Here is a 12,098-nt window from a genome sequence, read left to right as displayed (position 1 = left end):
CTGTGTCCAGTTCTGGAGCCCCTATTACAAGAGGGATATGGACGTGCTGGAACATGTCCAGAGAAGGGCCACAAGGATGATCAGAGGGCTGGAGCACCTCTCCTATGAGGACAGACTGAAGGAGTTGGGGCTGTTCAGTCTGCAGAAGAGAAGGCTCCGAGGTGACCTAATTGTCGCCTTCCAGTATCTGAAGGGGGCCTACAGGAAGGCTGGGGAGGGACTTCTCAGGATCTCAGGTAGTGATAGGACTAGGGGGAATGGAATGAAGCTGGAAGTGGGGAGATTCAGGCTGGATGTGAGGAGGAGGTTCTTCACCATGAGAGTGGTGAAGCCCTGGAATGGGTTGTCCAGGGAGGTGGTCGAGGCCCCGTCCCTGGGGGTGTTTAAGACCAGGCTGGATGAGGCTCTGGCCAGCCTGATCTAGTGTGGGGTGTCCCTGCCCATGGCAGGGGGGTTGGAACTAGATGATCCTTGTGGTCCCTTCCAACCCTGACTGATACTGTGATAGAATATAGGGACAGTTCTGCAATAGAGATGTGTAGTGTCCATGCCCTTGTGATCATGATGTACTACCATGAACTGATACTAAGCAGATAAATAATCCATTGGCAGCCCCATCAACTTCCTTAAATTAAATAAAAAAAACAAACAAGTGCTTTTATCCCCTTTAAGAAAGACAATATAAGCCACAAGAACTATCATTTGTATTTATTTTTATATTATTTTTTATTTTATATATATATAATTATTTGTAATTTTTTTAATATATTATAATTTAGGAAGGATGTTGACTTGCTGGAACGTGTCCAGAGAAGGGGAACGAAGTTGGTGAGGGGTTTGGAACACAAGCCCTATGAGGAGAGGCTGAGGAAGCTGGGGTTGCTTAGCATGGAGAGGAGGAGACTCAGGGGTGACCTTATTGCTGTCTACAACTGCCTGAAGGGAGGTTGTAGACAGGCGGATGACGGTCTCTTCTCCCAGGCAGCCAGTACCAGAACAAGAGGACACAGTCTCAGGCTGTGCCAGGGGAGGTTTAGGCTGGATGTTAGGAAGAAGTTCTATACAGAGAGAGTGATTGCCCATTGGAATGGGCTGCCTGGGGAGGTGGTGGAATCACCATCATTGGAGGTGTTCAGGAGGAGACTTGATGGGGTGCTTGGTGCCATGGTATAGTTGTTTAGGTGGGTTGGATTGGTTGATGGGTTGGACGCGATGACCTTGAAGGTCTCTTCCAACCTATTCTATTCTATTCTATTCTATTCTATTCTATTCTATTCTATTCTATTCTATTCTATCCCACAGCCATCTTGTGACCGTTTGAGGCTGTGACTTTAAGAAAGAGACAGCCCTGAGACACCATGGCTGAATGTTTTGGAATATTAACGAAAACAATCAGATATTCTAAACTAATTTCATTGATGGATTGGTAGAATGCAGTTTTAAGTTTAGGTGCAGCTGGGAACTTTCCTCAGTTTGTTCCTTTCCTTCTCCCTTTCCAGCTCGTCTGCTTCTGGGCTCCCTGCCAGAGTGACCCTGAACAGATAAGGCCGACTAACACTCTGCTTTAATTAATAACTGCTCTTTTTCTCTCTTTCTAACCCTCTTTGGGGAAAAAGGGGAGAGAAGGGGGTACAGGAGGGGAACCCTCCTCCGGAGGAGGGAATTTCATTCCTGTATTATTGTTTTTTTTACTTTGCTGTATATTTCTGTATATATGTTGTAAATACTGTAAATTGTGTACATATCCTGCATTCTCCAAAATTGCTTGTAAATATAGCATCTACCCTTGCTTCTCTGTCTGGCTAGCTGTGGTTTGTTTCTTCCTCTTTGTGGGGGAGAGAAGGCTGGGCCCTTCTCTCTCAAACCCTCCACACATCTTCAATTTATAATATTCCACATCCTGATGTATTTGATGAAGATTCTCTATATTCGATTTCAGAGCATCCCTGTATGTTTCCCTTCATCAGAGAAGACAAATCCACTGCATTACAATTTTGTATTTAAGGAGCTCTTTTCAAAAGCCATTAGAATGTGCTGCCCAGGGAGATGGTGGAGTCACCGTCCCTGGAGGTGTTCAAGAGGGGATTGGACGTGGCACTTGGTGCCATGGTTTAGTTGTCCTGAGGTCCTGGTGACAGGTTGGACTTGTTGATCTTTGAGGTCTTTTCTATGATTCTATGATTCTGTGAATTCCTCCATACAGATTACTGAATGTTCTAATGTGATAAACTCCTTACATACAACCTACGACCTAAAAGATCCGCTGAAGCTCTTACTATCCTCTTTGAGAAATAGAATAGAATAGAATAGGTTGGAAGAGACCTTCAAGATCATCGTGTCCAACCTATCATCCAACACCACCTAATCAACCCATGCAACCAAGCACCCTGTCAAGTCTCCTCCTGAACACCTCCAGTGATGGCAATTCCACCACCTCCCCGGGCAGCCCATTCCAGTGGGCAATCACTCTCTCTGTCTAAAACTTCCTCCTGACCGCCAGCCTGAACCTCCCCTGGCGCAGCCTCAGACTGTGTCCTCTTGTTCTGGTGCTAGCTGCCTGGGAGAAGAGACCAACCTCTGCCTGTCCACAACCCCCCTTCAGGTAGTTGTACACAGCAATAAGGTCACCCCTGAGTCTCCTCTTCTCCAGGCTAAGCAGGCCCAGCTCCCTCAGCCTCTCCTCATAGGGCTTGTGTTCCAAGCCCCTCACCAACTTCGTTGCCCTTCTCTGGACACGCTCCAGCAAGTCAACATCCTTCCTAAACTGAGGGGCCCAGAACTGGACACAGTACTTGAGGTGTGGCCTAACCAGTGCAGTGTACAGGGGCAGAATGACTTCCCTGCTCCTGCTCGCCACACCTTCTTGATGCAGGCCAGGATGCCATTGGCCCTCCTGGCCGCCTGGGCACACTGCAGGCTCATGTTCATCCTACCATCGACCAGCACCCTGAGGTCCCTCTCTGCCTGGCCGCTCTCCAGCCACTCTGACCCTAGCCTGTAACACTGCATGGGGTTGTTGTGGCCGATGTGCAGAACCCGGCACTTGGATGTGTTAAATCTCATGCCGTTGGACTCTGCCCATCTGTCCAGCCTGTCGAGGTCTCTCTGCAGAGCCTCTCTACCCTCCAGCAGATCAACTCCTGTCCCCAGCTTGGTGTCATCAGCAAATTTACTGATGATGGACTCAATGCCCTCATCCAGATCATCAATAAAGATGTTAAAGAAGATGGGGCCCAGCTCTGATCATTGGGGGACTCCACTAGTGACTGGCCGCCAGCTGGATGTGGCACCATTCACCACCACTCTCTGGGCTTGGCCATCCAGCCAGTTCCTAACCCAGCTCAGAGTGCTGCTGTCCAAGCCATGGGCTGACAGCTTGGCCAGGAGTTTGCTATGGGGGATGGTGTCAAAGGCCTTGCTGAGGTCCAGGTAGACTACATCAACAGGCCTCCCCACATCCACCAGGCAGGTCACCTGATCATAGAAGGAGATCAGGTTGGTCAGGCAGGACCTGCCCTTCCTAAATCCATGCTGGCTGAGCCTGATCCCTTGGCCATCCTCTAAGTGCTGTGTCAATGCACTCAGGATGACCTGTTCCATAATCCTGCCTGGCACTGAGGTCAGGCTGACAGGCCTATAATGCCCTGGCTCATCCAACCGGCCCTTCTTGTGGATGGGCACCACGTTGGCCAGCTTCCAGGCCTCTGGGACCTCTCCAGTGAGCCAGGACTGCTGAAAAATGATGGAGAGTGGCTTGACCAGCTCCTCTGCCAGCTCTCTCAGCATCCTAGGATGGATCCCATCTGGTCCCATGGACTTGTGGGGATCCGAACAGCTGAGCAGATCACCAACTACCCCATTCTGGAACAGAGGAAAACTATGCAGCTCCCTGGCTCATTCTGCCAGCTCTGCAGGCCAGCTGTCTGGAAGACATTCAGTCCTGCTAGTAAAAATTGAGGCTAAGAAGGTGTTAAGTATCTCTGCCTTTTCCTCATCCTTTGTTACAATGTTCCCCTCCATGTCCACCAAGGAGTGGAGGTTGTCCTTGCCCTTCCTCTTGCTATTAATGCATTTATAGAAGGACTTTTTGTTGTCCTTCACAGCAGAGGCCAGACTAAGCTCCAAATGCGCTTTTGCCTCCCTAGTTTTCTTCCTACAAGACCTAGCAACATCCTTAAATTTTTCATGGGTTGCCTCACCTTTCTTCCAAAGATGATACACCCTCTTTTTTTCCCTTAGTTCTATTAAAAGTTCATTAACCATCCAGGCTGGCCGTCTGCCCCGGCAGCTCATCTTCCGGCACATTGGCACAGCCTGTCCCTGCGCCTTCAACAATTCTTCCTTGAAGTAGGTCCAGCTCTCCTGGACCCCTTTGTTTTTCAGGGCTTTATCCCAAGGAACCCTCTGAATTAGTTCCTTGAGTAGCCTTAAGTCCACCCTCCAGAAATCCAGAGTGGAGGTCTTCTTGCTACCCCTCTTAGCTTGACCAAATACTGAGAATTCAATTATCTCGTAGTCACTGGCCCCTAAACACCCTCCAACCACCACATCACCCACCAACCCTTCCCTATTGGTGAAGAGGAGGTCAAGCATGGCCTTACCCCTGGTAGGCTCTCGCAGCACCTGGGATAAGAAGCTGTCCTCCATGCATTCTAAGAACCTCCTAGATTGCCTCTTCTCTGCTATGTTAAGATCCCAGCAGATATCAGGCAAGTTGAAGTTGCCCATGAGAACAAGGTCAGGTGATCTTGAGACAGCCTTAAGCTGCCTATAGAATGCTTCATCAACATCTTCCTCCTGGTTGGGTGGTCTATAACAGACTCCAACCAGGATGTCAGCCCTGTTGGCCTTCCCTCTAATTCTCACCCACAGGCACTCAACCTGATGGTCCCTGATCTCCAGCTCAATGGCATCTAGTGCCTTCCTGATGTAAAGGGCCACCCCTCCACCCCTTCTTCCTTGCCTGTCTCTCCTGAAGAGCCTGTAGCCATCAATTGCAGCGCTCCAGTCATGTGAGTTGTCCCACCACATCTCTGTGATGGCAACTACATCATAACTTTCCTGCTGCAGAAAGGCTTCTAGCTCCTCTTGTTTGTTGCCCATGCTTCGTGCATTAGTGTACATGCACTTCAGCCGGGCTGCTGGTTTCACCTCTGGCTCTGGCTTATCACCCCCAGACTCCTGCCTGGGGGGACTGGTTTCAGCCCCTTCCCCCTCTGAAACTAGTTTAAAGCCCTGTCTATGAGACCTGCCAATTCCCTTCCCAGAATCTTTTTTCCTTTGAGGGATAGGCCATTCTCGTACACTCTGATCTTACCCCTCCTCTGGGACAGATGTGCTCCATCTGTTGCCAGCTGGCCTGGTGCAGTAGAAAGTTTTTCAAGATCGAAAAACCCAAAATTCTTTTGACTGCACCAGCCTCTAAGCCACTTGTTGACTTCAGCTGCTGACCTGTTCCTTATGGTATTCCCTCCTGCAACTAAGGGTATAGATGAAAAAATTATTTGTGCACCTGACCCCTCAACCAGATGTTCCAGGGCCCTGAATGTTACTTGGGACTGTTACATGCTTATAATAATATTTATTGATCATGTATTAGCCCTTTTTCAATTATTAATACAGGTAAACCGTAATACCAAGCATGCTTGGAAAGGATTTGTACTTGAGCTGTAAAAAGAAGATGTTTCCTGCACTGTTACTCTCCTTGCAAGAAAGGAATAGCTCTGGAAAGAAGCTGAGATTTATAAAACAAACTGCCTTCTCCCATGAATCAGAGAATGTTAGGTGCTGGAAGGACCTCAAAAATTCATCCACTCCAACTTCCCTGCCATACCAGATCACGCAGGAACATATCCAGGCAGGTTTTGAGTATCTCCAGAGAGGGAGAGTCCACAACCACCCTGGGCAGCCTGTTCCAGTGTTCTGTCAACCTCACAGTGAAAACATTTTTCCTCCTGTTTCCATGGAACTTCCTGTGCCTCAGCTTCCACCTATTGCCCCTTGTGCTGTCATTGGGCATCATCAAGGAGAGCCTGGCTCCAGCCTCTTGGCACTCACCCCTTTACGTATTTATAAACATTAATGAGGTCAGCCCTTAGACTCCTCCAAGCTAGAGTTCCCTGTCCTTCTTGAAATGAGGGGCCCAGAACTGGACACAATATTCCATATAAGGCTTCACCAGGGCAGAGTAGTGGAGAACCTCTCTCAACCTACTAAGCACTCCCCTTCTATTACACCCTAGAATGGCACTGGCCTTTGTGGTGAAGAGGATATTAAATTTATTAATATTAAATATGAATTATGAAAATATTATTTTTATTCATTATCAAACTATTAATAACCGTTGAATCACCAACTTATATACATGTTCTAGTGCACGTTCATGAAATACATTCCACAAGTGGCTTAGTGTTATGATTATAACTTAATTGAACTATCTATAGACCCTTTCTATATTTACATAACAAAGGGTGCAGTTTGACGAAGGGTCCGTCGGCGGGACGCGGGCAGCTTCTGGCTATACACAGCATTATTGCAATATTTCTATGCGTCAGCGCTTACTCTGCTAGACGCGGATACTTTGAACTGAGTGCTAGTGGATGGAAAACACATGGAAGATATTCGATTCCCTCCAGACAACAGGGATCGGTCCTGGTCGGGGTTGGCCCATGGGGTCGCCCCTCAAAGTCGGCTCGCACGGCAGGGCAGGATGACGGTGGCCGGTAGGTGGGCTCGGACAACGCGGCAGCATGCAAAGCTACGGGGTCAGCCCAACCACGTCGATTCTTGGGGCTGATGCAAACAGCCTTGTGGAGAGAATGCGGCTGCGTTAGGCGACGGATTCTCATTTACTGAGCTTAAAGGAGCAGTGGGACTCTCAGAGTGGTCCCAGGTTCAGTGCAGTATAGGCACGAACAATGCCTTAGTCTTCCCTGAGATTCACAGGGCTCAGAGCGGCACACGTGGCAGCTCCTCTCCCGCTACGGCAGGGCTAGGTATACGTGGACTCAGTATCGATCACATCCCTTCTCCCCGGCAACTGGGCATATCTTACCCTCAGGGCTCGGTCCAGTCCTCCGGTGGCACGGTGGGCTCTCCCGGTCGGTACGACTGGCTGTAGCGACGCTGGGCTCCTCAACATCGGTTGCTAAGGTCCTCCCTCTCTGCCTCTCATGATGCAGAGGCTTTCAGTATGCGTGCATGTATAACAGAATGTGGTGGGTGGAAGGGCAAGGCCAAGAAGCCTCCTCCCTTCCCCCTTGTAAAGTAAAAGGGAAAAGAAAAAAAAACTCGCAAGCTGAATTAGCAAAGCAGTGGAGCTATATTTACAAAGCAACGTAGGGAATGCAGGGGATTATTTACAAATTTATAATATCTACAATATATGCAAAGATATACAACAGAGCAACACAGAAATGAGAGTAAGCCCCCTCGGCAGAGGGGTCCCCCACCTCCGCTCTCCCCTCTCTTCCCCCCCTTTCCCCAGAATGGGATAGAAAGAGAAAGAAAAGAAAGGGAAAAAAAAATGTTAGAAGCAGTTTGTGTTAATTGGAAAGGAGTTAATATACAGGCCTGGTATCTTATCGGCCTCAAGGCCAAAGCCTTGGCAGAAAGCCCAGGACAGAAAGCCGTTGCCTGAAGAAGAGGCGGAAGCAAGACTGACTGAGAAGTGCTGGAAATGTCCAGTATAGTCCCAGCTCAGAAGTGCTTCCTCCCACTCGTCCAATGAAATTAGTTTAGACTATTCCTTCCGTTTACCAACTTCCGTCCACCATATTCCCTTTCTTAAGGGGGCAACGTCAACCGGCCACACAGAAGCTAACAACAATAAGCTCAATGGCAAAGGCTGCAGCTCGAGAGTTGCTCTCTCAAGCAAGCACAGAGACAAAGTGAATGAGGGGGCAACTTGTTTACCAACTGGGGTGATACTTATAGATTCTTCGAGGCTGGGCTTGACCAATGGGCACTCTCATAAACAACTGGCTTCAGCCTATAGAAAGCGTGAAGCTAGAATTATGCCCATACTTGGTGTCAGCACGAGCGCTGCATGCCCTGGGTGCGTGCAAGCCTGGCTAATGCCTTGGCTTTTGTCTTCCTCCTGGAGGAGGGGGAACTTGTCCACATGCTGGGACAAGATTCAGTATCGGGGCATAATGTGCCTTCACCACATTACCACCCCCTTGCCCATGGGCATATATAAGCCTCGAGTATGGATTACCCTTAACAAGGTTTATCCCATAGAGGTTAAACTATATCATACCTGTTTAGTAGGTTACACTTTCAAACATAGTGACTTACAATACCTTAGTACTATATGAACAGTATACAAACTTTAAACTGTACTCTTAACAGAGTGTGCTGCCTTAGCAGTGTGGAACAAATGTTTGCTCCGAAACCAATATTGGTACTCTCGATTATCTCCCACCACCCCCTTGACTGAGTGATGGGGCTTGATTCCCATATGACACTGAAGCTATCAAAGTGTCTACGGAGTTTGTCAATTTCCCACCCCCTTGATAGGATGGGCTCTGTCACTATGACAGGACTTCCTCAGTGTCGAGATGAGGAATAATCCCTTTCCTCTGCTTCTTTTATCAGTTTAGTGAGTACCCTTTTCACTACTTTCTTTCTAATCCTTGGTGTCAAGCCAAATACAACTTCCTCGGGACATTCCATTTTGAGGAGTATCCAACACCATGGATCTAGTGAGTCAGGTGAATCTTGTGAATTAGAGCATTCCCTGTCACTCTGCATGTTTTCTTTCCCTCTACTGGGGTTGCAGGAACCTTGCGAGTGTTGTTTTCCAGTGCAGTATTTATGTCTGCCTGGGTTGGTGGAAGGGGATGCTTGAGAGCGTTGCTCTTCCCTTCTCAAAGAGACAAAGTGAATGAGGGGGCAACTTGTTTACCAACTGGGGTGATACTTATAGATTCTTTGAGGCTGGGCTTGACCAATGGGCACTCTCATAAACAACCGGCTTCAGCCTATAGAAAGCGTGAAGCTAGAATTATGCCTATACTTGGTGTCAGCACAAGCACTGCATGCGCTGGGTGCGTGCAAGCCTGGCTAATGCCTTGGCTTTTGTCTTCCTCCTGGAGGAGGGGGAACTTGTGCACATGCTGGGACAAGATTCAGTATCTGGGCATAACGTGCCTTCACCACAGCCTTCTTGGCCACAAGAGCACATTGTTGGCTCATGGTTAACCTTCCATCCACTAGGACTCCCAGGTCCTTTTTCCTTTCACTGCTCTCCAATAGGTCAGTCTATACTGATCCATGGGGTTGTTCTTTGCCAGGTGCAAGACTCTACACTTGTCCTCGTTGAATTTCATTACATTTCTCCCTGCCCAACTCTCCAGCCTAAATCTGGCTGAATGGCAGCACAACCTTCCAATGTGTCAGCCACTCCACTCAGTTTTGTGCCACCAGCAAACTTGCTGATAGTGCATTCTGAAGGCTTACTGTGGTGTGCCCCAGTTTCCCTATCTTAAAAATAAATGGTAGCACAACTCCATTTTGCACTGCCACTCAAAAATCCCAATCCTTTCCTACCTGAACAACAGCAGAGCAACCCAATCTCATTCCACACAGTCTCATAAAGAACAGAAACCTTTCCTCTCAGAGATTTTCTTTAAAAGAGAATCATAACCATTTGCCTCAATGCAGCAAAATAAAATTCTGAAAGCCCTACTAACCTCCCCCCCCAAGTCCCCCACCCCCCTAAAAAAAAAAAGCAGCTGCACAATGAACAGATTGAGCAAGTGCACCTGGGGATAAATGCACTATGGACTTAGATCTCTCACACCTCTTCTCATCACAGTCACTATCTGAAGCCCACAGGAAATCATTCATTGAGACACGAGAATACAATTTTAGTTACAGTATCACAGTATAACTAAGGTTGGAAGAGACCTCGAGGATCATCGAGTCCAACTTATCAACACAGACCTCATGACTAGACCATGGCACCAAGTGCCACGTCCAATCCCCTCTTGAACGCCTCCAGGGACGGTGACTCCACCACCTCCCCAGGCAGCCCATTCCAATGACGAATGACTCTCTCGGTGAAGAACTTCCTCCTCACCTCGAGTCTAAACCTCCCCTGGTGCAGCTTGAGACTGTGTCCCCTTGTTCTGGTGCTGGTTGCCTGGGAGAAGAGACCAACCCCTTCCTGGCTACAATCACCTTTCAGGTAGTTGTAGAGGGCAATGAGGTCACCCCTGAGCCTCCTCTTCTCCAGGCTAAACAATCCCAGCTCCCTCAGCCTCTCCTCATAGGGCTTGTGCTCAAGGCCTCTCACCAGCCTTGTTGCCCTTCTCTGGACACGTTCAAGTGTTTCGATGTCCTTCTTAAACTGAGGGGCCCAGAACTGGACACAGGACTCAAGGTGTGGCCTAACCAATGCAGAGTACAGGGGCACAATGATCTCCCTGCTCCTGCTGGCCACACCATTCCTAATACAGGCCAGGATGCTATTGGCCTTCTTGGCCACCTGGGCACACTGCTGGCTCATGTTTAGGTGGCTGTCGATCAGTACCCCCAGGTCCCTCTCTGTTTGGGAGCTCTCCAGCCACTCTGACCCCAGCCTGTAGTTGTAGCATTAATTTCCCAGCTGCCTGTAAAGATATATTTTGCCCCTTCATTGCATATAAAAAGGAAATGAGCACAACTCCGTTTGATAACTTTCGCTACTGGATGTAGGTTTTATTAAGGGCCAAGCTCTCTGTAGTGTAAACGTTGATAACATGAGTGTCTCTTTCTAAAGATGAGCCCTTTGGTTTTTATTGTCTCTCCAAGCAGTGAATAACATGCATTGACATGCTGATGAGGAGATTCTAAATGAAGAATATGGCCATAACTAAATGATATTATTCTATGCCCTCGAGGGAAGGTTTTGCTCTCAAATCCCATCAGGAGACACTTGTGATAAAACTCAATTTGGGACATTATCCTCTTCAGGTTTATTTACTTTTCCCCCTTTATTTTATCTATACAATCAATATGAAAATGGAGCCAAGTGTATGTAATACCACATAAAACCAACTGTTTTCTCCCCCTCTCTTTTATTCTTTAAGCAGCAGATTGAATTCTAAAAGCTTCTACCAATCTGAGAATTGTGGAGCCAGGATTTTTGCAGATAAAAGGTAGAAAAATAAACTTGGAAGCAGTGTGCAGACTGGTTCTTTACTTTAATTTGCATGGCCTACTTTAGACACCTGAGTTAAGACTAAACCAGTAGTAGAATCATAGAATCAAGCAGGTTGGAAAAGACCTCAGAGATCATCAAGTCCAACCTATTACCTAATACCTAACACCTCAGGACAACTAAACCATGGCTTCAAGTGCCACATCCAATCCTTTTTTGAACACCTCCAGAGATGGTGACTCCACCACCTCCCTGGGCAGCACATTTGTGGTGAAGAGGTTATTAAATTTATGAATATGAAATATGAATTATGAAAAATATTATTTTATTAATTATCAAACTATTAATAACCGATGAATCACCAACTTATATACATGTTCTAGTGCACGTTCGTGAAATACATTCCACAAGTGGCTTAGTGTTATGATTATAACGTAATTGAACTATCTATAAACCCTTTCTATATTTATATAACGAAGGGTGCAGTTCTGCCGCTTGGCCAGTAGATGGAGACTCGGCGGGACGCGGGCGGCTTCTGGCTATACACAGCAATATTACAATCTTTCTATGCGTCAGCGGTTACTCTGCTAGACGCGGATCCTTTGAACTGGGTGTTAGTGGGTGGAAAGCACGTGGACGATATTCAATTCCCTTCAGACAACAGGGATCGGTCCTGGTCGGGGTCGGTCCGTAGGACGACGGTGGCCGGTAGGTGGGCTGAACAACGGAAGCAGGCGAAGCTACGGGGGTCGGCCCAACCACGGCGGTTCTCGGGGCTGATGCAAACAGCCTCAGGGAGAGAATGCGGCTGCGTTAGGCGGCGGATTCTCTTTAATGAGGTTAAAGGAGCAACAGGACTCTCGTAGTGGTCCCGGGTCCGGTGCAATATAAGCACGAACAATGCTCTGGTTTTCCCTGGAATTCACAGGGCTCAGAGCGGCACTCGGCGGCT

Source organism: Melanerpes formicivorus, unplaced genomic scaffold, assembly GCF_026170545.1.
Source record: "Melanerpes formicivorus ecotype bairdi unplaced genomic scaffold, bMelFor1.0.p_v2 SCAF_9, whole genome shotgun sequence".
Lineage (NCBI taxonomy): Eukaryota > Metazoa > Chordata > Aves > Piciformes > Picidae > Melanerpes > Melanerpes formicivorus.
Note: the sequence above shows the minus strand (reverse complement) of the source record.